This window comes from Cydia strobilella, chromosome 3 (genome assembly GCF_947568885.1).
Source record: "Cydia strobilella chromosome 3, ilCydStro3.1, whole genome shotgun sequence".
Lineage (NCBI taxonomy): Eukaryota > Metazoa > Arthropoda > Insecta > Lepidoptera > Tortricidae > Cydia > Cydia strobilella.
In genome coordinates, this window is record NC_086043.1 from 15,966,186 (window position 1) to 15,991,263 (window position 25,078).

Below are 25,078 nucleotides of genomic sequence, written 5' to 3' on the forward strand. Positions count from 1 at the left end.
AAAAACGCTACTTATGTGTTACGTTATTTATAACATAACCGTAACTAACCTAAACTAGCTGTCGTCTTGTCATCTTTTAAACTAATAAATGGCGCACCATAACAGCAAACCATAATAAATTTCATGTTTGTGTTACGTCGAACAGACCGTGCAACTTACAAACTTCCACATCATACAACTTCCTCGTCAAATGCACAAGGTGTACGGGAATTCAAAATATTCAGTCATTAATTATTCTCTTACAAGGCAAGTCAAGTGCGTGTTGGCATCCCCCACTCTTAATAAATTTATGATACCAATATAAATACTTGGAAGTTCGTAGTTTCGGATGTTTCACAAAAACATAATATGGTATAATAATTATACAACGTTTACACGTAACTGTAAACGTTGGGGGTTTTTAAGTTCTTTGTTGTATTAAAATTTGATAAAGGGTATCCTTATAATGTCTCAGTAAAAAGACTATTAATATAAACTTATGTGCAGCATAGATTAAGATTTTAATGTAAAAATTGTGAAATAATCATTGAGATTTTTAAAGGGTCGGCAACGCGCATGTATTACCTCTGGTGTTGCAGGCGTCCATAGGCTACGGTGACTGCTTACCATCAGGCGGGCCGTATGCTTGTTTGCCACCGTCGTGGTATAAAAAAAAAGGTCCCAGAAAAGCTCAAAAATCGCTAATTCTATTCCCGGTCCAAGTACAAAAAAAAGACATCGTACAGTTCGCAAGTACTTCTTTGAAATGTGTTCTGCATCTGCATACGTGTCATAAAAAATGCGTGGTGCTGTTAAGCTGAAACATTAAGTAAGAGAAAACGACAGTATGCAGCATTTCCAACATATGAATGTAATTCTGAGTTCCGACTGCGATGAAAATAGTATGTAGGTAGTTTGAATGGATACTCGTGCTGCGTAGGTACAAGATTTACTAGTACCTATGAAAGTCTATCTGATTTGTGATAGTCGCTAAGAGTACGGGGACAGACATATTTGTATTGAGAAAATATCTTTTACAAACGATATGATATTTAACATGTCTCTATGTCTGTAATAAATAACAGCAATGCAAATAAGTTTTCACTTCTCATGCTCGTAAAATTCGACTTTGTCGTGCGTAGACGACATAAAGTTGCTTATTATGTTCTAGAGCATAAAGTAAAATCATCTATTACGACCTTTATTGACTTATACAGTCCAAAATCTGCCATACAAACTGCCAGCCCTGCCGGGGCGCGCCCGACCGGCGACACAACCGAGTACAATTTACTTTAGTCTTGAATAAATACGGTAAAATAACCTAAACTAATGGATATTTTTGTATATTTTACTCACACTCGAAGTGAAAAGCAGAGTGTATAACTCAGGCATAAATGTCCATTTTTCATCGCTTTATGCCCTTGTTGCACAATCTACTATTTATTTTATAATTTATAAAACCTTCAGCACAGCATATCAGTTACTCCGTGACGATGGTATACATTGGAACCGAATTATATGAAACTCCAAACAACAATTTTACATGGTAATTAATTTCCCCGCTTTAAGTTGTTTCTTCATTCGCAGGTTCTTCATTCGTTATTTTTTAAACCCAGGGATCGATTTAACATTACATCATTAAAACTGTATGTAGATAAATAACTCATTCACCAACAGACATGCTGATGAGATAACTAATTTCTTACGTGACTTTTCGTAGCTTCTCATCTTGATACCTTATTCTAATAATATGTTTGGCGTTTTGGCGGTTAGTCGATGTACGATTGTTATCTTGGCTAGGCCCCCCAAGTCTTTCGTATATAAATTCGCAACCAGATCGCAATAGCCAAATTTACTGACTCAGCTGCATAGTTTCCCAAAGTAGATACTAGTTAGTTATACATATATCAGTGGCAGACAGTTGAGCAACGCACATGTCTCAGTGCACTCAGTGCACTTGTGTCTCAATGCAGCCAGTTTCAATGACCATTGAAGCAAACCAAAGCTGCTTTGGTCTTGTAGTAAATTTCCTTGACGATCAATGACCGAGTTTCTGGGTTATATAGATACTTTGCCCATATAAATTAAAAACCGCTAGTTGTCACGGTGACGTCTCTGGCGTTATTTCTAAAAATTATGGTTTTAATGTTGATTGATTGATTACGAGCCTATTGTGTCCCACTGCTGGGCAAAGGCCTCCCCCCTCTTCTTCCACTCCTCCCGGTTTTGAGCTACATCTGGCCAGTCGCTCAAAAAGGAGTCCAAGTTATCCCGCCATCGCCGACGAGGTCTGCCGGATCCCCGGTTTGACTCATGGGGCACCCACTCTGTGGTTATTTTGGCCCACAAGTCATTCGGCATGCGGCAGACATGACCAGCCCAGTCCCACTTTAACTTGTCCGCTTTCCGAGCTACATCTATTATTTGGGTTTTAGAGAGCAGCGTGGTGTTCCGGTTTTAATGTTAAATCTAAAAATATAAATATTATTATAAAAAATGTACGTCTACGAAATGAAACAATATTTTCTGTTATAAGACTAATTTCATTAGAGAACACACAGAAAACTTCACTTATGATAAACCAACCGTCAAATAACGAAGCAAAGTATGCAATTTGTTTCGTTGTCTGTCATTCCTTCACGACTCGTTCCCACGAGTGACGAGCCCCCCTTGCCTTATCCACCGTCGGGGGAGTGTTTGATTTGGCAAGATCCTATCGGCGCGTGGCTTATCGTATGCCCGCTCCTAAACGCTACTATATAATTTTAATACTGGAAGAGACATATCAAAGTTTTCGTTTGATGTATGATTTTTTTTGGCATTTATAAGTTAGTTCCTACCTACAGCAATGTTGCCTATTTGAAGGTTGCAAACTAAAATTACAAGCTTATTAAACAAAACTTTTAATAAAATTGATTTTAGGGTTTTTAACAACGTCAACAAAATATGAATACTTTGAAATTATTTTCATCATATTTTAATATTGTTAATATACGGAGGACGGCAGGTACTTTGAATCGAATGATCTAATTACAGAACAAAGGAAATACGATAGAACAAGTAGGTTTTTAAATTCCCATTTTTTCATATTAAACATCTTATAACTACCTCTCTATTTCCCCCAGCGGTTATGTTGTTTCCGGGCCCAAATTTCCAAGAACAAATAGGCAGATTTAGTTCTCTTTACATCCATTGCTTACACAGCTCTTATCTGCACAGCCCTTGGTAAAATAAACTCGTTTACATTTGTTACAATTTCTGCTTTGTTCTTCCGCAGTTTAGTTTCTGGCGGCTTTGTCTTCAGTGTTTATGTGCTTAGCGCTTGACAGTTCGCCTCCGAGATTACCACGGCGACAAAACGTTTTGAAGAAATTTCAATGCGAATTAGTTGTTCTGCGTTACCCGATGAATTTCATTGTGCTGGAGATATTTTGTTATCATATTCGTTTGTTGCAAATTATATAATTAGTAAATTTGTTTTAACCTCTTGAACTTAAATACTTAAAAACCTTTACGTGATAATTTTCTTTGTAATTATGACAAACTTTGATTGGAATATATCCAGTTAAGTAATTACCTCATCAATTTTAATTATAGTGTACCTACCACTATAATTTAAATTTTTGCGTGGAGTTTCTCATCACTAAGGGCCGAAGCTCTCCTGACCTGCAAGATGGCCACTTGCGTCTGTTATAGTTAACGCTATCTCTACTGAGCTCGTTCACTTACCTGTACTAACAATGGCATTCTGTTAAACAAACGCCATTATTTCTTTTGTGTGAGCGCGTGGCCTTTGTGCCTGAGGCTCACAAACAATGGCCACGCGCTCAGGCACAAAGGCCACGCGCTCACACAAAAGAAGTAATGGCTTTTGTTTAACAGAATGCTATTGTTAGTACAGGTAAGTCAAAGAGCTCAGTAGAGATAGCGTTAACATACCAGGGTTATGATCTCTAGGACGTCTACTATCCACCTGTACAGTTTCCGGTCACCAGCATCTATTGTTTAAGGTGGTGATCATTCTTGAAAATATGACCGAATAACTATAATCCTGGGAAGGTAGAGAGCAGACAGTCTAGTCTTTACGCCCAGGTTCGTTGCAGCTTACTAATACTTACTAAATAATATGCCTATTTAAAAAAAATACTTCGGGAAACAAAAACAAATTATCAATACTCCTGATCTTCGAGCAACACGGAAGGGAGACGGCATTCGGACTATTTCCCCTCTGCCGAAGCATATTAGGCACTGTGCCTATGGCGGTGCGTGTTGTGACTCGTACACAAAAAAAGATCGAGGTGTGCAAGATTTGTCTTTGACGTGTGTCATTTTCTATGTATTTGTGTCGTCATTACAGATTGGATTTTGCATGTAGTGAGTGAGAAGTGCGCCTGTGTGCACATTTCCCCCCGCAAAAAATGGCAGAATGATTTATACGGTAAGATATCGCTTGGGCTCCTCCCTTCTGACGTGTCGGCAGCCGGTGTTTCTCGAAGCCTTTTGCTATTTACTTTGTAAGTAGATAATTTTATTTTTATGCAGCACTCAATTGGAATGGTTGACTACAACTACTACAAGGTAACGTCGGAATTATCAAGTGCCTCGGTTTCCCATGTCACGGAGCACAATACGATTTTAGTTGAAAACTTTGTTAGCGGAGGCCAAGATTGCAAATTTCCCCACGGACCTACGCCAGTTTCAACTCGGTCGACTATATCGATAACTTCCTGTGAAATTCACTCGGATATTTATTATCACTGCCTATTGAAATAAAAACTTATTAAGACAGCTATTTAAAGACATACATGTCGTATACTAACTACAAAAAATTACGTAATATATTGGAAAGTTACAGTAATTACAGAAGATACAATAATTTAGTGGCTATTCAGAATCAGGATCAGAATAAGATCATTTATTTCCTTTCACGTATAAATACATGCAAATACAGTTATACAATATACTCTAAAGTACTTACATGCTAAGATTGCTAATTCTAAGGTTATGTATGTTAGTTATGCATATTAAGATTATAGGTACGTACATGTCATTCAATAGGACTATATAAAAAAAAAACATTTCAATAATGTCAAGTGCATTCGCGAAAAATTCATTAATTGTGTAATACGGCCTATTAGTAAAGTAGTCGTTTACTTTTTTGTCAAATATTCTAAAAATTTTATAAATCATTATGTCTGGATTTAACTTGTTAAATATTAGGACAAATTTAATTATTTTCGGAAAATATTTTAATTTGTTTTTATTTATTTTAAGTAGAAACACTACTATATAAATTATAAACTGAAATAAATGTCATAGGTATACGAAGAAAAAGTGTCCAAGGCCTCCAGTGCCCCAGGCTGGAATCGAACCAGCGTCCTCTGCTATCGCGCGGTAGGTGCCTGAGCCATTCGGCCACCGGGGTCACGGCGGCATAGGTCGAATTGTTCCAAGTATATGCATTACGCATTTCGTGGACGCTGGTTCGATTCCAGCCTTCATAATTCATAATTTTTATTGCATGAAAAATCTGTTAGTATATACAAAAGTCCATCACAATCTGCCACTGCCTTGGTCACTTTTTTCTTAGTATATGACATTTATTTCAGTTTATAATTTAGTGGCTGGCTAAAGTACTTACTTAAATATTACACTTGCACTTATTTATTTAATTTACCACAAAAGGCGTCTACACGTATGTCCCACCAATTTCTCGTCATCCTCTGTTATTAATAGGTACGTAACGAGCATTCATGAAGTTGTCACACGAATCGCACAATAATATACAAAAAGTTAAATACAAAACTAATAAGGAAGAACAAGAACGCGCCAAGCGAGAAGCGGCAAAATTGAATATTACAAGAGGAATCACGGAATTCACTCCAGTAATTTAAACAAAGCCGTGAATGCAGGGCCAGAGGACTTAATTTCGGCGGAAGATAGAGAAAAATGTTATGCAAATTTGTACAGCGTAATTTTTCTTCCATTAACCTTCCGGTCCGGATTGTGCCCAGCTTCGCGCGGAAGGGACGAATGGGACAACAAAAACAGGTTTCTATTTTGAAACAGTAATTAGGAAATTAACGACTGGGACTTGGAAAAACAAAGTCTTGTTTTGGTTCGTTCACGTGAGAGCCTTGGCTGTTGCGGAAATGTAAAAAAATAAACATTACTCGGGAGCTTAGCGGAAGGACGAAGCTAAGCTTTATTGTAAAGGATTATTTTATGTGAAATTCAAAATACATGCATTTTATTAAAGCTGACACAGTGCAAAATTAAATCGAGAAACAAAAAATAAAATGAATGTGTAATTTTTAACGTACCTTTTTAGCAACTGTTTTCACTTCGTTCTCCCAATATTCAATACACCTCTTGTATTATGTACTTAGATACCTAAAGCTTATTGTGTATATTTATTTATATACTTAAACGAAGTAACAAACTCGGCTACCAGAACGAAGCCATAACAAATTTGCTTAAACGGACAGATGAGCTGCGGGTCGACGGATTAACACACTGATTCAAATATAACAGTAGTTAACTAAAAAGGTCAGTAAACTATTAATAGAACGTCATAATGTTAGACACTTTTTTTATTTATACCTGACCTAATCTTGCGATTGGAACAATAAAAATAGCTATTTTTGCGTTTAATCATAAAGATTAGGTACCTATTAGATAGATACAAGGCTAATATTACCACATTACCCGAGAGCAAGATAATTCGTTCAAAATAGAAGTGCCTATTAAGTATGAATTATTTATATTTTCTTAATAATATTCCGATTACGAGGACGATTCAGGTAATATTTTATGGCGCCTATTATAGCAGCAACAGAACAACAAACACGACGCAGTGCTATTAATACTTAATAGGCACTTTAGTAAGCCGATTATGACGACTGCGATTCGGGATCTCTGTTTATGACTTATTGATATAATAGGGCGTTTGATTTAAATAAAATTGTTTTGCAATGAGAACCGGCTTTGGTAATATTTGCAAAGGAATAACTAGAAATTGAATATTTAATTATAATTATATTTTACTAATGTTTAAAGGGTGTTAAAGTTACATCCTGTATTAGTAAAATTCTGTTAATATGCCTTTGTTGATACAGACCAGATATTGACATATCCGTGAACCCTAGTGTTCAGTATAATCTGAAACAAAAAACCTTTGATATAGTTAATTTTATAACACCACAGAGGCAACTACTGTTATGTAATTATTGTTAAAGTATAATCATATAATATAATTAATTACAATTATTTAAGTATAAAGTAACTGATATAATTTAATTGTAAGTAAAGTTATTGTAAGGTAGTAATAGAAGAAATAAAGGCTATTTTTGTTTTTTACAAAAATTACAATTGTCCCTCAATCGTAAAATAATTAATTATTGTTGTAGTTCATCAAATAACACTGTTTAAATGCAAATGCTTGATTTGTAGATAGAAATATAACAATCGCTATAAGTATGCACATCTTTGGGAAAAAATCAAATTATTTTATTAAATATTTTGATTTGGTTTTTGTTTAATGGTCACACTACTATATATAAATTATAAACTGAAACTGAATCTGAAATTGTCATATATTAAAGAAAACCGGCCAAGTGCGAGTCGGACTCGCCCACCGAGGGTTCCGTGCTTTCGCTGATCGCGTCCGGAACGAGCCCGTCCAGGCATCTATTCTGAACCAAAGGAGAATTATGACAGATATATGGCGAATGTATGGAAATTTTACGGAAGTTAACAGTTACAATTGAATTTCTTGTTGTCTTTGTGAGGAAAAATAAGAAAAGGCATTAATGCTGTAATCCAGTTATCTGGCTTTGAAAGTCGCATGATTTTATAACTAAAGCCTCGATTATATATACAAATTTATCTAAACGCTGATACTCGTTCGGCTTATTTTAGGTACAACTTTGCGTAAATGTATTAAATTTATAAAATTGTAAATGTTTTCAGATACGTAAAACATACTATATTGTAAACATACTCTTAAGTCTTAGAGATTGTAATTAAATTCCTTTATTTCGTTTATTTTCGGAGAAATCGCCACTTGCTTTGAAGTATTTTCAGGTGAAAATTGGTTTCGTCTAACTTTCATTTCTTCTATTTTAAAGTCATTTACCACAATTAGTATAGTCTACTAATGTCTAAGTACAGGATACATATAAAACAACAATACCATTGTTAGCAGTCTAAACTTTTCAAAATTTATAAATAATGGTTCTGAAATCAGTGCTTTACGCGGGTTTTCCTAAACGTTCATCAGGAAAAAAAAAATCATTATTAATTTGGAGTCCTTAACAAATCTGATCTATTCATAATTCATATGGAAGATAAAAAGACGCGCTAATTGAAACAACTACTGCTTGTTTCTATCAATAAACGAAAAGTGTAAAATTTCAACGGTGATAAGTAACAATTTTACATTTTCCGACTTTTTTCGTGATAGGACAAACTTTTACATTAATAAACGTAAACCAAGACAACAGTGTAAACCGGTTGTATTCAATTAATCAATTTGTGTCTTGAAATGAACAAAGTTTCAAAACATTGCTTTATATTTTCTGATAAATTTGATTTGTCAATCCAAGATACTGTCCAAAACAATGCACTGGCAGCGTTCCATTTGTCTTAACTCGCTAAAATTGGACCACAGTTAAAATGATGAAATCATTCAGACTCAGGGGCCCTGCCTTCGGCTATTCAATTTGGATTTCATTCAATATAATTCATGTTATCAGTGCGTCGTTTTTTCGGAACTTATGTACGAAATATAACTTGATATTTACCAGTTGCTTTCCGGTGAAGGAAAACATCGTGAGCAACCGGACTAATCCCAATAAGGCCTTTTGCCCTCTGGGTCAGATGGCAGTCGCTTTCGTAAAAACTAGTGCCTACGTCAATTCTTGAGATTAGTTGTCAAGCGGACCCCAGGCTCCCATGAGTCGAGGCAAAATGCCGGGATAACGTGAGCAAGAAGAAGAAGAAGTTATCATTGCGTCGCGCTTTTGATATTTATTTTACACATTTTCCTTAAAGCGAGCTTGTTTCAATGCAAAAATGTGGCTAAATGGAACGGACGACTGCTTTTTCATACAAGCCTAGTCCCCATTTTCTTCTCTGGATATTGACATTATAGAACATATTTTCACACGCTTCGTACTACAATGCCACAATTGTATTTATATTTTCATAAGCTGTTTTATGCTCATTAGAATATCATCTTACTAAAAACATCCTTTTTGAAAATCTTTTCTACTTCAGAGGTAGTCAGGAAAACTTTATACTCCAAGCATTGAAAATTGTTTTTATATGGGAGGCATTTTTTTGACAAAAAGTCAAATTCACCAAATTTAAAACACCTCGAGAACTATTTCAATTTGAACACAATCAGAAAAATGTTAGGTATTGTGAAAAGAAAATGTAATAATGTATAATTTAGTTTATATAATTAAAAATAATAAAATATTTTAAAATGGAAAACTTGGTAGACTGTCAGAAGACCGTGGACAAAAAAATATAGGTATTGTGGAATATATAACGGTCAAAGTCACAGACAACCTAACTTTATATTATGTTTCTAATTTTATTATGTAGTTTGAACCACAAATTATTAAGGGAAAAGTGCTGCTTGAAAATGTACATTCATTTAAAAGATTTAGCACATCATGCGTGGCCGGGTTTCATCGTGTACAGTCTTTAAGTAATTATTATTGTGTGAAAATGACGCTTACAAAATATACAGGTTGGAAAAAATTTATGGGCCCTAGAAGGAAAGTGCCTTAAAACCTTAAGTTAGCTCATGTTACTTAAAGGAAACATTATTTTATTTTTAAAAAGAAACATAACTGCATTTAAAAAAAAAACATTTTTTTTTTCAATTTTGCTTGTCTAACATATTGAATATAAAAAAAGTTTGTTATTAAAATCGCTTGTCTAAAATATTCTTGAGTACTAAATATTTGATTTTTTGGGTATTTTGTACGACAGACGAGTGTAAGACCTAATGTTTCTTTGAGAAATATTATCGTTAACATTAACTGTATCGACTAAGTAGTAAAATAAATAAAATAGCAAGTATTTATTTTTTTGGAGTTTTAGTCGGTTCGATTCCTGGGCGTGACAAGCGAATTTGCAAAAAATCTTTGTATGCAGTTTTGTTTCTTTTTTAAAATAAAAGAATGTTTCCTTTAAGTAAAATTAAATTAAATTAAATTTATTTAAGACCAACAAAGGATCAATTTGGTTAGTAACACATTTTAATCTTACAACTAATGAGCTAACTTAAGGTTTTAAGGCACTTTCCCTCCAGGGCCCATAATTTTTTCCACACTGTATACTTGTCTATGTAGAGTCGGTGTGGACCGAATTTTTAGCTTATTAAAGAGACTAGCTTTGGTGAAAAACTTGGAGGTGTCGTTGACGTGAAAAAAAATTAAAAAAAAATTGTATTTTTTAAAAAAATTTGTACATCAATATATCCTATAATTGATGTCATATAATTATAGTTGGTCAAGCAAATCTGTGCCTACTCAGTGGTCACAGAAAAAGAGTTGAGGAGAATGCTGAATTTATTGACAAGTTGATAAACTAATCGGGACAGGAACCTAGACGCCTTCAGTTTTTAATTAAACAATAACTAATAATGCTGGTGCAATCGGGTTAAAAATATATATTTTGTATTTTTTCCTATGCGTTTTCTTTCCTGCCAGGGGGGTGCAAGTGCACCCACCCCCTTGCACCCCCCTGCCGGCGCCAATGAATATTGGACTGTTTAGTTTCTGTAGCTCAACTGAAGGCTGTGAGAAACTCCACGTCATGCACATTTCTTCGGTCATCCATGGCACTCGCTATTGCATGTTCATATCATGCAAACATTTTCAACATCACAATACTGCCGCGTTTAGCTTATCCACTGGAGGTTTATTCGAAAACTAATACCTGTCCATGTCCTCATAATACAGGGCATGGCAACATTTTACACACCTTGTTGTATACTGTATCCTAAAACACAGAGGTCCACAAAAGTGGGGCATTTGTAACCAGTATATTAAGCTATAGACTCCATTTGGGTTCTCTCAGGGTTGTGGGTCTCGACGCTGCTATCACAATACACGTCTGGCAGTTTCCAAGATATCTCCTAGTAGATAATGTATATGAAGCTAAAGAAAGATTGGGCGCCAGCACGCATGAAGCGTGCAAAAGAAAAGAGGATTAATATGAGATAAAATAAACTATTGTTTGAGCTCAGTTACACATTTAATCACAATCCTTAAATAAATAGATGACGGGCAGTAGGCCTGATACAGAATTTACATACTTATGGTAATTATGCTAGGGTGAACTATGCTATAATGAGACGTTAAACGTTAGAAAGTCTATGAAGTCCTGTTTTCACGCTTAGCACTTTGCACTTGAAATCAAATCTAAGAGGCCACTATTATATGTTCCTTGCTAGGTTAATTTAAGTCTTAAGAGATCACTAAGAGAAATTAGAGTTGACCACACCTGAGACACGTGTTGCTACAGAGGCAGCAGAACTGCGGCTACATGCCGCTCCAGTGGCGCGCAGCAGACGGCAGGAGTCGCGATGATACGCAGCGAGACCGTCGTTGCGTATCCAGCCAGCCGTTCTAACCAGTACGCCACAGCCGCGATGAACAGCACGGAGTCACAAGAACAATACTGCAAGGGCAGGCTGCGCCAGCACGTTCCAGAAGACAAAGCCAGGTGTGCAGGGGCGAAAGGAAGGACCCGGGGAAAGGACCGGCTTTCAAGCTACAAACAAAATTACACATTGAAACACATGTTGGCAAAAGCGCATGCCCATGTGCACCTTGATTTTATCTCCCACGAAAACAGACCAGACAATAATTAAAACTCCTACATAGTAACATACTAGAGTACATATAGAGTACTACCACTCATGAGAAAACGATTAAATTTCGTACCCATGGTCATTATTGCCACGTATGCACAAAGACAAAGAAAAAACTACACTTTTCTATATTAAATCACTGTTCCTTACCCGGACTCTTGATGAAATTGTTGGTATCAACTTCTAACATGTTGACCCGAAGCCAAGTTAAAATGATTCACAAGGAATTCAAAAGAAAGGACGCCATTGCCACGTTGTATGCTTTAACAAAGAAACCAAAAATTAATACAAATCAGCACTATAGAAATTGCGCTTTCACGATAACAAACATCAAGAAACTTACCTCGCTACGGGTTATAAGCTGCAAAGTGTATTTGCATTTTAGAGCTGCTCGCTCGACCAGAATTGACTCTCCATCGTCGATGTCTCGCGCTTCACGCCATGCCGAATTGAAAAGTGACGGAGCATCGTACGCCTTCCACGTCCCCACGTATTTAAGTTGCCATATCAAGAGAGGACAAACAAATTCACACTCAGCCATCGAAATTATCTTTATAGTCGGTCAAACCAATCTGTCAGTCAGTGACAACTGGAAAAATCATTTATCCCTTTCTTTCGGGTGCCGGTACTAGTGCAAGACAAAGACGGCATGATTCTATCTGTCTATGTTTGAAATGAGACAGACTAAAACCAACAACAAACAATTGACAAACTATGAGTCTAAAATAATTTGAGAAAGACGATGGAATATATGGGAAAATAATCCGTGTGCGCTATTTTCAATTATACTCCCAGAACAAGACCTTAAATAATGTGTCGAAGCATCTGAGAACACGCCTTGCAGTAAATGTTGCCAGATTTATGCAAAGGTGTTATCAGACCCCGACAGATGGCGTTAAACGCCTTCGACCCGACTATCGTTTTAATATACTCAACACTATTCCTAATCTCGCCGCTAGATGTCGCCAGGAGTGTCGAAACGAGATTGGTTCCAAGTTACGATTTTGAACCGTAACATTACCACCTAACTTAGATAAAAAAAAATGTTTTTACTGACATTTTTTTTTTGAAATACCTTACTGCCTATTTCCGCTTTGCCATGAGGCATATGCAGCACCAATAAAGAAGTTTAATATGTTTACACCTAACATGCAAGAAACTATAATCTAAGTGAGTTTGGGAGCGATGAAGATTGGTGATGCAGCGAGCACAGGATACCTGAGCGGGGTGCACGTCCAACCTTTGCCGACTCCTTAAGCACTAAAAGCTAAGAATAAACTATTGTAACACCAGAGCGTGGTGTACAGATAGGAAGAAAACAAAATTTTCGATCCTTGTCGACTCCATGGAGACGTGTAGCAGAATGACACGAACTCCCCATGCACGGATTGTAAGTGAGAGAAAATCCAATGCATGAAAGTAGATAAACCGCGACTTAGCAGTCAAATAAACGCCTAGTTAAAGAAACTACAAATTTTTACTTTTATTTTAAGTGTCAAGACCGGTGATACATTTTACCCCCTTCTCCCCTTTTGTACCATATGTGCAGAAATGCACCGAAGACTTCCGTCCCCTTCCAGAGATACAAAGAGAAGCATTCAAAGTAACCATTTTACCAAGACATTAAGTCACGTGAGTATATGTCCCTCAGGATTTTGTTCCAACAGAAGTGGAAGCAATTTCCCCATACACTGTCCATAGAGAGAGAGAAGAGCAGTGTACAACAAGCAGAACATACCTACACAGAGATTCAAATTAAAATTAAAATTCAGTCATACGAGAGTCAGTTTTAAATAGAGATGGGCACTAATTACCCCAGTCTCCCCTTTTCCAGTGTCAATGTGTGTAAGAACACACCATGAAATAAATTTCCACAATAAAGAACACGAGAAAAAATAAAACTTCAAGTCTGAATCAAGTTTTTACGTGAAATGGAACGCACCCAGTCCTACGTAGGAGCTTCCCATTCCAAAAGGTCATAAGCGCCAAATGTCATCGAAAATTGTAGGTTGTATGAGAGCATGTTATTAAAATTTCGATCCAGATGGGCTCGAAATTCCATCCAATGCTCAGAGGAGCATGAATTAACACATAACTGCACTTTTCAACCACAATTTTCACTGCACAAAGCACTTTTTATCATCACTTTATTAATGAGCACTAGACCGACCTCAAAATCCAGAAAACCAGCTGATGTCTTGAACACCAGAGGACAAAATCATAGCCAAGCCTCCTCGACAACGAAAACTCGACGTCAAGAAGCAACAGTTTCATTGCCTGTAATGTACCATAGAAGAATCCAGTGTGAAATTCAACATAACAAAGACACTTTATTAGGTTATGGTGAATTTAAAAAGTCAAGTCCGAGATATGTGTTTTCAAACAGTGGGCACTATGCCAAACTATTTGTGTATGTGATCCTAACAATTAAAGTAACCAGATAACTTGCTTTGTTGTTTTATTTTCAACCATGTTTATTAAACATTTAGATAGCAAAGTTATCAAGTAATAGACCTAAACTAAGTGTTTAAAGTAATTAGTATTTACAAGAGTAGGTATTCGTACTTTGCAGAGAGGCAAAAGTACAGCGTTCATTTTAGAACAGAGAAAATACCTAGACAATATTCCTTTGTTGAACATTGCATAAACAAAAGACAATTTCAAAAGAGAGTATACACCTATTTGTTGATGCATTAGTAACCTATGTAAGAAAATTAAAACTATGCTTCGTGTGCTGGCTATCTAAAAACATTCTAAAACTATAAGACTTAACCAAATGAGATAAAATAATACCTACAGGGTAAGAATAGGTATTGTCTATATGACTTAAGTACACTATGTTCCTGTTTAGAACACAGAGAGAAACTTGAGTGACATTTTGCTTTATAAACATCACTTCTAATAGGAAAGAAAATTAGGTTTCTCAAACCTAACTATAGTAGTTGCAAATTAATACTATACTAAGAAAGAATGAGTAAGGCGGCATTAAGTTACTTTTAAAAATTAAGTTTCCTAAATGTAAGTATGAAGTGTTTAGAGAAATGAGAATAGGTACCAGCTGTCGGCTTAGTACAGAGTTCTTATGGTAGAATCTAAAAAAACAGTTTCACTTTCAATGAGTATCAGTAATAATAATAGAGTGCTTTAGCCTTCAATTGTAAGACCTATAAAAGCAGTGAATGAATAAATATAAGAATATTTAGAATGAGACGGAGCGAACTAACTTTGACCTTCAAGTAGCGAGTAGACCTGAACGAACTGAACCAGAGATGGCGGTGAGACAACGATGTGAAGTAGGACCACGAACAACATCTGTGGAGACCTGAAATTTTACCAGCGACCAACAAATTTGAAGAAAGAAGAAATAAATTAATTTTAGTGCAGTCGCTTGGTGCCTTTTGAAAAAAAAATTGTTTTAAATTATAGTGGTCTCTTTTACATTCATTGACATAGAAAATTGAGTTCATCTTGAACCAACAGTAAGTATTTATATGTAAGACTATTTTACATACACAGTAAGTAATTAATAAAAAAAAAAATTAAGTACAGAGTAGTTAAATTTTAGAGAATTTCCTATACAGTTTCAAAAAATACAGATTCTTGTTTTCAGTAAAAGTAATAAAAGTAATAAATAATACATCTTTCTATATATTATGTTAGACAAGTAGAAGGTCAAAGTATTAAGTAAGGTTGTAGGCGAGCAAACAGAGCGAGTGGCGGCGTCATGAAAGTTAAAGGTGTGCGAAGTGCATGCATTAGCAAGCTCAAAAAATAGCTAAGAGAGATTTCTTTAGAAACCACCGACTGTGATAACAATATAAGAACTAAAAGCGTCGCCCCACGTTGGGCGCCAATTGTAACCAGTATATTAAGCTATAGACTCCATTTGGGTTCTCTCAGGGTTGTGGGTCTCGACGCTGCTATCACAATACACGTCTGGCAGTTTCCAAGATATCTCCTAGTAGATAATGTATATGAAGCTAAAGAAAGATTGGGCGCCAGCACGCATGAAGCGTGCAAAAGAAAAGAGGATTAATATGAGATAAAATAAACTATTGTTTGAGCTCAGTTACACATTTAATCACAATCCTTAAATAAATAGATGACGGGCAGTAGGCCTGATACAGAATTTACATACTTATGGTAATTATGCTAGGGTGAACTATGCTATAATGAGACGTTAAACGTTAGAAAGTCTATGAAGTCCTGTTTTCACGCTTAGCACTTTGCACTTGAAATCAAATCTAAGAGGCCACTATTATATGTTCCTTGCTAGGTTAATTTAAGTCTTAAGAGATCACTAAGAGAAATTAGAGTTGACCACACCTGAGACACGTGTTGCTACAGAGGCAGCAGAACTGCGGCTACATGCCGCTCCAGTGGCGCGCAGCAGACGGCAGGAGTCGCGATGATACGCAGCGAGACCGTCGTTGCGTATCCAGCCAGCCGTTCTAACCAGTACGCCACAGCCGCGATGAACAGCACGGAGTCACAAGAACAATACTGCAAGGGCAGGCTGCGCCAGCACGTTCCAGAAGACAAAGCCAGGTGTGCAGGGGCGAAAGGAAGGACCCGGGGAAAGGACCGGCTTTCAAGCTACAAACAAAATTACACATTGAAACACATGTTGGCAAAAGCGCATGCCCATGTGCACCTTGATTTTATCTCCCACGAAAACAGACCAGACAATAATTAAAACTCCTACATAGTAACATACTAGAGTACATATAGAGTACTACCACTCATGAGAAAACGATTAAATTTCGTACCCATGGTCATTATTGCCACGTATGCACAAAGACAAAGAAAAAACTACACTTTTCTATATTAAATCACTGTTCCTTACCCGGACTCTTGATGAAATTGTTGGTATCAACCTCTAACATGTTGACCCGAAGCCAAGTTAAAATGATTCACAAGGAATTCAAAAGAAAGGACGCCATTGCCACGTTGTATGCTTTAACAAAGAAACCAAAAATTAATACAAATCAGCACTATAGAAATTGCGCTTTCACGATAACAAACATCAAGAAACTTACCTCGCTACGGGTTATAAGCTGCAAAGTGTATTTGCATTTTAGAGCTGCTCGCTCGACCAGAATTGACTCTCCATCGTCGATGTCTCGCGCTTCACGCCATGCCGAATTGAAAAGTGACGGAGCATCGTACGCCTTCCACGTCCCCACGTATTTAAGTTGCCATATCAAGAGAGGACAAACAAATTCACACTCAGCCATCGAAATTATCTTTATAGTCGGTCAAACCAATCTGTCAGTCAGTGACAACTGGAAAAATCATTCATCCCTTTCTTTCGGGTGCCGGTACTAGTGCAAGACAAAGACGGCATGATTCTATCTGTCTATGTTTGAAATGAGACAGACTAAAACCAACAACAAACAATTGACAAACTATGAGTCTAAAATAATTTGAGAAAGACGATGGAATATATGGGAAAATAATCCGTGTGCGCTATTTTCAATTATACTCCCAGAACAAGACCTTAAATAATGTGTCGAAGCATCTGAGAACACGCCTTGCAGTAAATGTTGCCAGATTTATGCAAAGGTGTTATCAGACCCCGACAGATGGCGTTAAACGCCTTCGACCCGACTATCGTTTTAATATACTCAACACTATTCCTAATCTCGCCGCTAGATGTCGCCAGGAGTGTCGAAACGAGATTGGTTCCAAGTTACGATTTTGAACCGTAACAGGAGTGTCGAAACGAGATTGGTTCCAAGTTACGATTTTGAACCGTAACATTATTTTATCAAATTAATAAATTGTGGCTGATTAATAACCGTGGTAAAGGGCTCGAAATGTCGGGATGTATGTATTATAAAGATAAAGATAGTTTATTATTCTAGTAGGCATATTACATTGCGCTTATGAATGTCAAATAAAGTTACGCCGGCTCTATCCCAATATGGGACCGACAACAAACTCGGTGGAACACATCTTTTCTACATCTTATAATTAACATGCATTGCGAGTTGTTGTGTATCTAATTACATTAATTAATAATATATAAATATAAATATGCTTTATTTGATAGCTCAATCGATAAGTCAATGAATTCAAATATGACATTGTCCTCTAGTCACAGATAGCTAAACCATGAAGGCCTAACATTCCCTCGTTATTGAATTCAAGCAGGCTAGAGGTGTATGCGTGTTGGTGCTTTTCTTTTCTTGAGCTGCGGCGAAGTACGCGTTCTGTAGGAATCTTAACTGTCTCTGGCAATGTAGCTTCCGATGTTTTCTCTAAAGTTTGATGTTTTGGTTGTACAGTCGTAGGTAGGTACAGGTAAGGTTAACTAACACGAGTAAATAAGAATAAATGCAATTGAAATTACTATAGAATTCATGCAATTAAATTACATATTAAATAATATTAAACCGGATTACTCAAGTTTATAAAGTCGATCATTGCAATTAAATTACTATAACTACAAATTGATTATACGCGATATAATCCGTTTTCATAGGTTTATTTCATAATAAATTGAGAGAGAATATATATATATATATATATATATAGTCCTCCTCATCGTTATCGATGACAGCGACCCTACTCGTAAATAAACATCATGGACGTTGTCTAGCGAGATAAATTGAGTAGGTACAGCTGCTAAGACAAAAGTCTACCGCGTAGACAAATGTTTGAAGTCGAGTTGAGATTACGATTAGATTACTACAGCAGCATTTGGGATTCGGTAGACAATGATGAGAAGGTTTGACTGTTAGTTCTGGTATGATAGCTACGTCATTCAATTTCCAATAGTTCCATCCATACATCCAGTTGTTATTCATACAACTTATTTTAGCAAGTTACTGGTTTAGGAGGAAGGAAGGAGCAGTTTCAGTAAAAACTACTGCCTTCACCTAATCTTGGGACAGAATTAGAATTCGGGAGTGGATCCAGAAATCGGGGAAGCGTTAAGATAAGAGAGTGGCATTAAACTGCTTTCCTACCTGGGAAGTACCACTTAATATTATAAACGTTTTCAGACACTATCTTCGGAAACAGTCCGGTTAACTGATCAACCAATGGCTTGTTTGTTTCCGTTTTGCTAGTGCGGTTGATTCGAGTTGTCGCACGAACCAGTATAACATGAACGGGTTCTATAACAACGAAGATTAATCAGAGAGTGTTCATATACTGGGTCGTCTAAACCCCTTAACTCGCCCGTGGGAAGCGGTTGGATTGTTACCTCTGGAGTGCGGGAAAGTCCGCGTCATCCGCATTCCCCCCGGCCATCCATCACGCCCGACTGTCTGTCTATGCTAAACTCCGCCACCGATTAGATATTTCAAATTATAACTTGCTCTTGCAATCCTAGATTAATAATAAAACAGTGTCTTTGGCATTTCATTTACCTATTATTGTAAAAAAGAGATGAAAGAATGATCGAGTCATCAATCAGGTTATTGTTTTACGTTATTATTTAATTTTTTGTTCTAATAATTCAATTCGTCGTTTCGTGCCGTCTACGCCTCACCGTGAGGAAGATATATAAGGTATACCAATCAATAGTCAACACTCACCCTCGTCACTGATTCTTGTCACGTTCAACCCTATTTTAAGGCTATACTGAACGAACCTAGGTCAGTGGTGTGTAGGTTTCAATTATTTAATACGTGTTTTTAGTAACTTTTTACCCTAACAATACAATTAATGTTTTTATTTTATTTTTTATTTCTACTGAGGTGTTATATTCATTGATATAAAAACATATTTAAGTTACAAGTAAACTTTACAATATCATTTCATCATTTTCCTCGCGTTCTCCTAGCATTTTGCCACGGCTCATGGGAGCCTGGGGTCCGCTTGGCAAGTAATCCCAAGAATTGGCATAAGCACTAGTTTTTACCAAAGCGACTGCCATCCATGCCATGCGGACCTTCCAACCCAGAGGGTAAACTAGGCCTTATTGGGATTAGTCCGGTTTCCTCACGATGTTTTCCTACACCGAAAAGCGATAGACTTTACAATATAAAACTACTTATTATAAAATTAAAAACTTTAATCTAAATTAAAATACATCTGAATAAGGCCTCCGCGGCATTTTTAGGGTTCCGTAACCAAATGGCGAAAAACGGAACCCTTATAGATTTGTCATGTCTGTCTGTCCGTATGTCACAGCCACTTTTCTCTATAACTGTAAGAACTATACTGTTGAAACTTGGTGAGTATGTATTCTGTGAACCGCATTAAAATTTATTTTGGGGGTTCCCAATACTTGGAACTGGAACTTTATTTTTTATTTTTTTTTCATTAAACCCATACGTGTGGGGTATCTATGATAAGGTCTTTAAACATGATATTGAGGTTTCTAATATCATTTTTTTCTAAACTGAATAGTTTGCGCGAGAGACACTTCCAAAGTGGTAAAATGTGTCCCCCCCCCCCCCTGTAACTTCTAAAATAAGAGAATGATAAAACTGAAAAAAAAATATGATGTACATTGCAAACTTCCACCGAAAATTGGTTTGAACGAGATATAGTAAGTAGTTTTTTTTAATACGTCATAAATCTTAAACCGTAAATTGCGGTTTCACTCACGTTTCACATAAAAAATACATTGTTAAAATTATGTAATGTACGAGCCCTCAGTGCGCGAGTCCGACTCGCACTTGGCCGGTTTTTATGGAACTATATTTCGGTCTATTAAAATATATAGAAATGTTGTGTTTCGCTAACTAAGTGATCGTAAAAATAAGTTAAGTATAAGCGAAGACTGCAACTGTTGAAACTATAATAAGGAGATGTTTAGCTACCAGCAACCGCCTCTAATTAGTTATTTACGATACAAGTGCGGAAAAGAGGAAATTCGAAACGAGTGGCGATAAATCGACACGAGTTGCACAACCGAGTACAATTTTCTTTAGTCTTGAATTAATACGGTAAAATAACCCAAAAATATTGGATATTTTTGTATGTATATTTTACTCACAATCGAAGTGAAAAGCATATAACTCAGGCATAAAAGTCCATTTTTAATTATCCACAACGACGGGACTTAATAGCGTAAAATAAGTTTTAAATTTACCTCCGACGTTTAGAGGACACCGTTGTCCCCGTGGTCTCGGAGAAGACTGGCTAAAGTTGACATCAACATCTTCTAGGCGCGCGGGTTTTTCGAACTACCCGCACTGGGTCTTGTTTATTAACTTGAACGTTTTGCGCACTAGGGATGTCACCGGATCGACACACAACACTTACGATATTCGATTTTTTCAACTTGAGATATTTGTTTTCGCTTACATTTACTAATTGTTTATTTTGCTTATTGTTTATTTAATACAGTAATAATGACTGGGTTCCATGTGGATGCGATCTTAAAACCTTCGTCTCGATTGAAATTTCTATGTTTTTTGGTTTCAATGGCTTCACGGATTTTTCTGCTATAAAACCCACGATCTGTAGAAAGTATACCCAAGAGGGTTGTGAAGCTCAATCCAGTGGTTTGGCCCTGACTCTAGTAAATGCTCAGCTACGGAAGACTTGTTCACTTGTAAGTACTTGTTCAAAAATCATCAGGTATTACGATATTATAAATATTTTACGCGATGAAGTCCTGTCGTGAATAATAATGAGTAAAAATCGTGAAAGTTTAAATCAATGTCCATTTTTATCCTAGAAAATAAAAAAAAAAATCGCTTTATGCCCTTGTTGTACAATCCACTATTTCGGTTGAGACGGCTTTATTTATAGTCAGGGACATTATTTTAGAACCTCTCATTGGATTTGCAAGAAAAATTCGGGATGCCATCTTGACAAATCCGCGGAATAAACTGTCCACACAGTATCTACAAACCATCAGCGCCAGCCGATGTCACTATCACATTACGCGACCCATTAACGAGGCAGGAACTATAATTAATCGAAACTCATTAATGTTGACTTCATTCTTTGCCGATTATCATTTGTTCCCGACCCGGCCGTCCCGGAAAAATACATTACGGACGCTTCTGGCATTTGTCTTCGTCGCCGCCGCGCCCGACGTTAATTAATATGGAATACCCTTTGGGTTTCCGCCTGTTTACCATTCTTTGATTTATGTCTTTATCCCGAATTCTATCTGCCTTCGTCGATAATTACGTAACACCTATTAAGTACGTTCGATGTTACGTGATGTGCTTATATTAAATTAAGCCCTTGTTTACTTGGAGCACGGTTTTGTTTGTTATAAAGGCAGTAATGTTGAGAGTAGACCCGTTGTTAGGCAAAATTAATAATGAATTTAAATTTCAGTTTAGTTGACAACATGTTGCCTAAGAAAGTAACTTTCTTAACTTCACACTTGGAGTTAAAAGGTTTGCGACTTAAGCCATCGGATAAGTAGCAACTTTATAGGTTTCAATGCTCTTTTTCAACTTAAAACTTGGGCTGATACCTAAAGATAATGTGCCTGTATTTTTTTTTCGGCTGCGGCTAAATAGGTTATTTTTAATACCAAATGCAAATTGCGTAGCATCGAGTGTGCTGTCAGACAGAGTATTTAACGGCTGGTGGACCAAGGTCACCAAGGTGTAGTATAACACCGCGGCATGCACCGCCCGCGTCAACGGTGCAGCAATAACGTTGCTACAGTAACGCTGCTGCGGTCACCTTCCGAATATAACCTTAGAGACTTACGTCAAGATTGACCGTGAAGGCTGTCATTGTCATTAGCTAGCATGTACAGTATATTGTATGTGATTAAGTGGAGCGGCATTCAAACACGCTCGCACAAATACATTATAGTATCCAGCGAGATGCCCGCAATCAATGATGTCAAAAGATGAAATTGACCTAATTTTTTTAAGGTACAGTTGAATTGAATTCTAATTTTCTTGCCTTATTTTATTTTATTTTGTTTAACTAATTTGACAATTTAGTAAATTAAAAAATATGAATCGGGATCCTACTACTACTTCACCTTACGCATAATCGATGCGTTCCTTATCATAAACCTTATGTAAATCAGTGGTTCTCAAAACACACAAACGATTTATATTAAAGAGATTTACAAAGGCTAAGTAGAAATCATTACACTGGTTTTATTTTCATTTCCAAGAAACTTAGAATATTATGCACTTCTTCAATGTCTGTAGATTTTGTAAAAGCAATTTGGGCGAAACAGGCGTATATTCAGTTTGAATCATGGTATGTTGTGGGGTTGAAACTACCTACACAGATGTGTACTATCTACCTACCTATTTACAGATTTTGATCACACAAAACTGCGCAAACAGTTAGGGCAGATGCCCCGGTTCTGTCCAATTTAGCAGCATTTTTGGCCAGTTGATTTTTTTATAAATATAGAAAACTAGTATATTAAAATAATATTTTTTCGTTTTTTAAAGCTTTATATGGCAACGAATTGATTTTGTTATGGTATATAATGAATAAAATTATTTTATAATAAGTTTAGACAATAAATGGCTAAAATCGCCCCCGTGGCCAGAACCGGGGCATCTGCAAGTGTTAAGAGCTGAATGTTAGCACTCTTCATGATTTTTTTCTGATTAACTACATAATAATCAATATGGAAAAGTGTATAAAGTTTCTAGGGATATCGATTCAAATTGAAGTCATCTTTAAAACTTTTAATTAATGATCTATATGCATTTCCGGCTAGAAATAGATAATAGATTGAAGATTTGATGGTAAAGTTATAATACTGTCATGTCCAATCTCTACAATCCTTCACTAAATTGTTTCTGTTTAGCCCAATAATGGTTTAACGCCTCAAACCGTTCCAGAATGCTTTGAGGCGTTAAGTCCATTATTATTTTATTTTATTATTTAAGGAGTACCAACAGCTACAAAAACATTATGCTTATTTAGGTAACAATACAAAGTCATTACAGGTACTCACAGATAGAAATTAAATAAACAATATATCAAACTTTGCGCGCAATTTCACAATGCTATAAATAAATTAATATTATGTTAAATAAAGTTTAAATAAATAATACATTTTGGGTTTATTAACGTATTTGGAATATAGTGTAATCTCTATGCATTCTCCATTAGCGCATAGACAACCGCCGCGTCATAAACCATTATGCATCAGCCGGAATGTTACATCATAACCAGCTTTATGGTGATGAGTGCATAAATAATTTACCGACAGTGGTGCAGCGGCTACTGTCCAGTCACTAGACATAGTCTGCTAGGTACACGCGCGACCATTTCAATACATAAAACAACTAAAGTTAAAAGTTATATTAAGCATTCAAAAGCAAGTTGCGTAAGCACTTATTTGAAAACATTCGCGACTATTAAATATTATCTACGTGATACCTCACACTAGGTACATAATTGTTAAATATATGTAGGTGTTTATTTATATATATCGAATTTGTATAAATGTAGGTATATTTTAAAATATATATTTGTGTAAGTATAGTATCATAAGTAATTCATAACGTATGCGGAGTGAAATCTGGACAAAATTCAATGTCGTATTAAATAAAAACAACATAATTTTAATTTTAATAATGTATTTAACAAATTTTACACTTAATATCATAAAATATAACAAATAAAAGTGTACTCGTCAAGATAATTAATTATTAGTATAAGTACTCATGTAAGTGAATTGTAATATTCTTATGAGTAATAAAATTCTTTAAACCTAACAATGTTAAATGCAAGATAAAGTTTACTCAAATGCGAGATTTTTAACGGAAGTTGTGGTACTTTAAAGTCATCGGTGTCGATAATACACGTTGGCTTTTTTTTTAGTTAAAATTTTATCTTAGGAAAACTTCTTTAGGAAACTTCGTATGCTCGACATATTTCACATTCTCCTCCGTTGGACCATTGGTGTTCTCAAAATAATAGTTACTTGCCATAAATTTTCATTATAAGTGACATATGATTAGTCCCCCAAATATCCCATTACGCAAAAACAGCTTTTTTTACACATTTTGGTCAGTATGACGTACCTACATTTTCAGTTATTTATTTTTATTTTCGGATACGGTGACCTTAACTTTTCTTGGATGTTTGCCGACAATATCTTCAAGATATTTTTAAACAGTTTTACTGCCACATTTGAATAATCTCATGACCTCTCTGTAAGATTTTGTGACTCAGCGGGCCGTCACTTTCTTCAATCGATCTCTCCCAGGAAACTGGCTAATGCTGGAAGGTTTACCTGAACCAGCTCAACGAGGGAGAGGAGTGTTAGGGTCGGCAACGCGCATGTAA

At 36.2% G+C, this 25,078-nt stretch overlaps 1 protein-coding gene and 2 long non-coding RNA genes across 3 annotated transcripts in view; 1 reads left to right on the forward strand and 2 right to left on the reverse strand.

Annotated features, from left to right (window-relative positions):
* The window catches only part of LOC134756031 (uncharacterized), a 473,838-nt gene that overhangs the window by 236,315 nt on the left and 212,445 nt on the right, over positions 1 to 25,078 (reverse strand). The gene's annotated exons all lie outside the window — the stretch shown is intronic.
* Positions 1 to 25,078, forward strand: part of LOC134756004 (odorant receptor 7a-like) — a 154,779-nt gene that overhangs the window by 127,956 nt on the left and 1,745 nt on the right. The window lies entirely within an intron of this gene.
* Positions 15,942 to 16,974, reverse strand: LOC134756293 (uncharacterized). The gene is made up of 3 exons (XR_010129114.1): positions 16,912 to 16,974; positions 16,719 to 16,829; positions 15,942 to 16,468 (listed from the first exon to the last, which is right to left on the reverse strand). It is a non-coding gene; the product is annotated as an uncharacterized LOC134756293 (long non-coding RNA).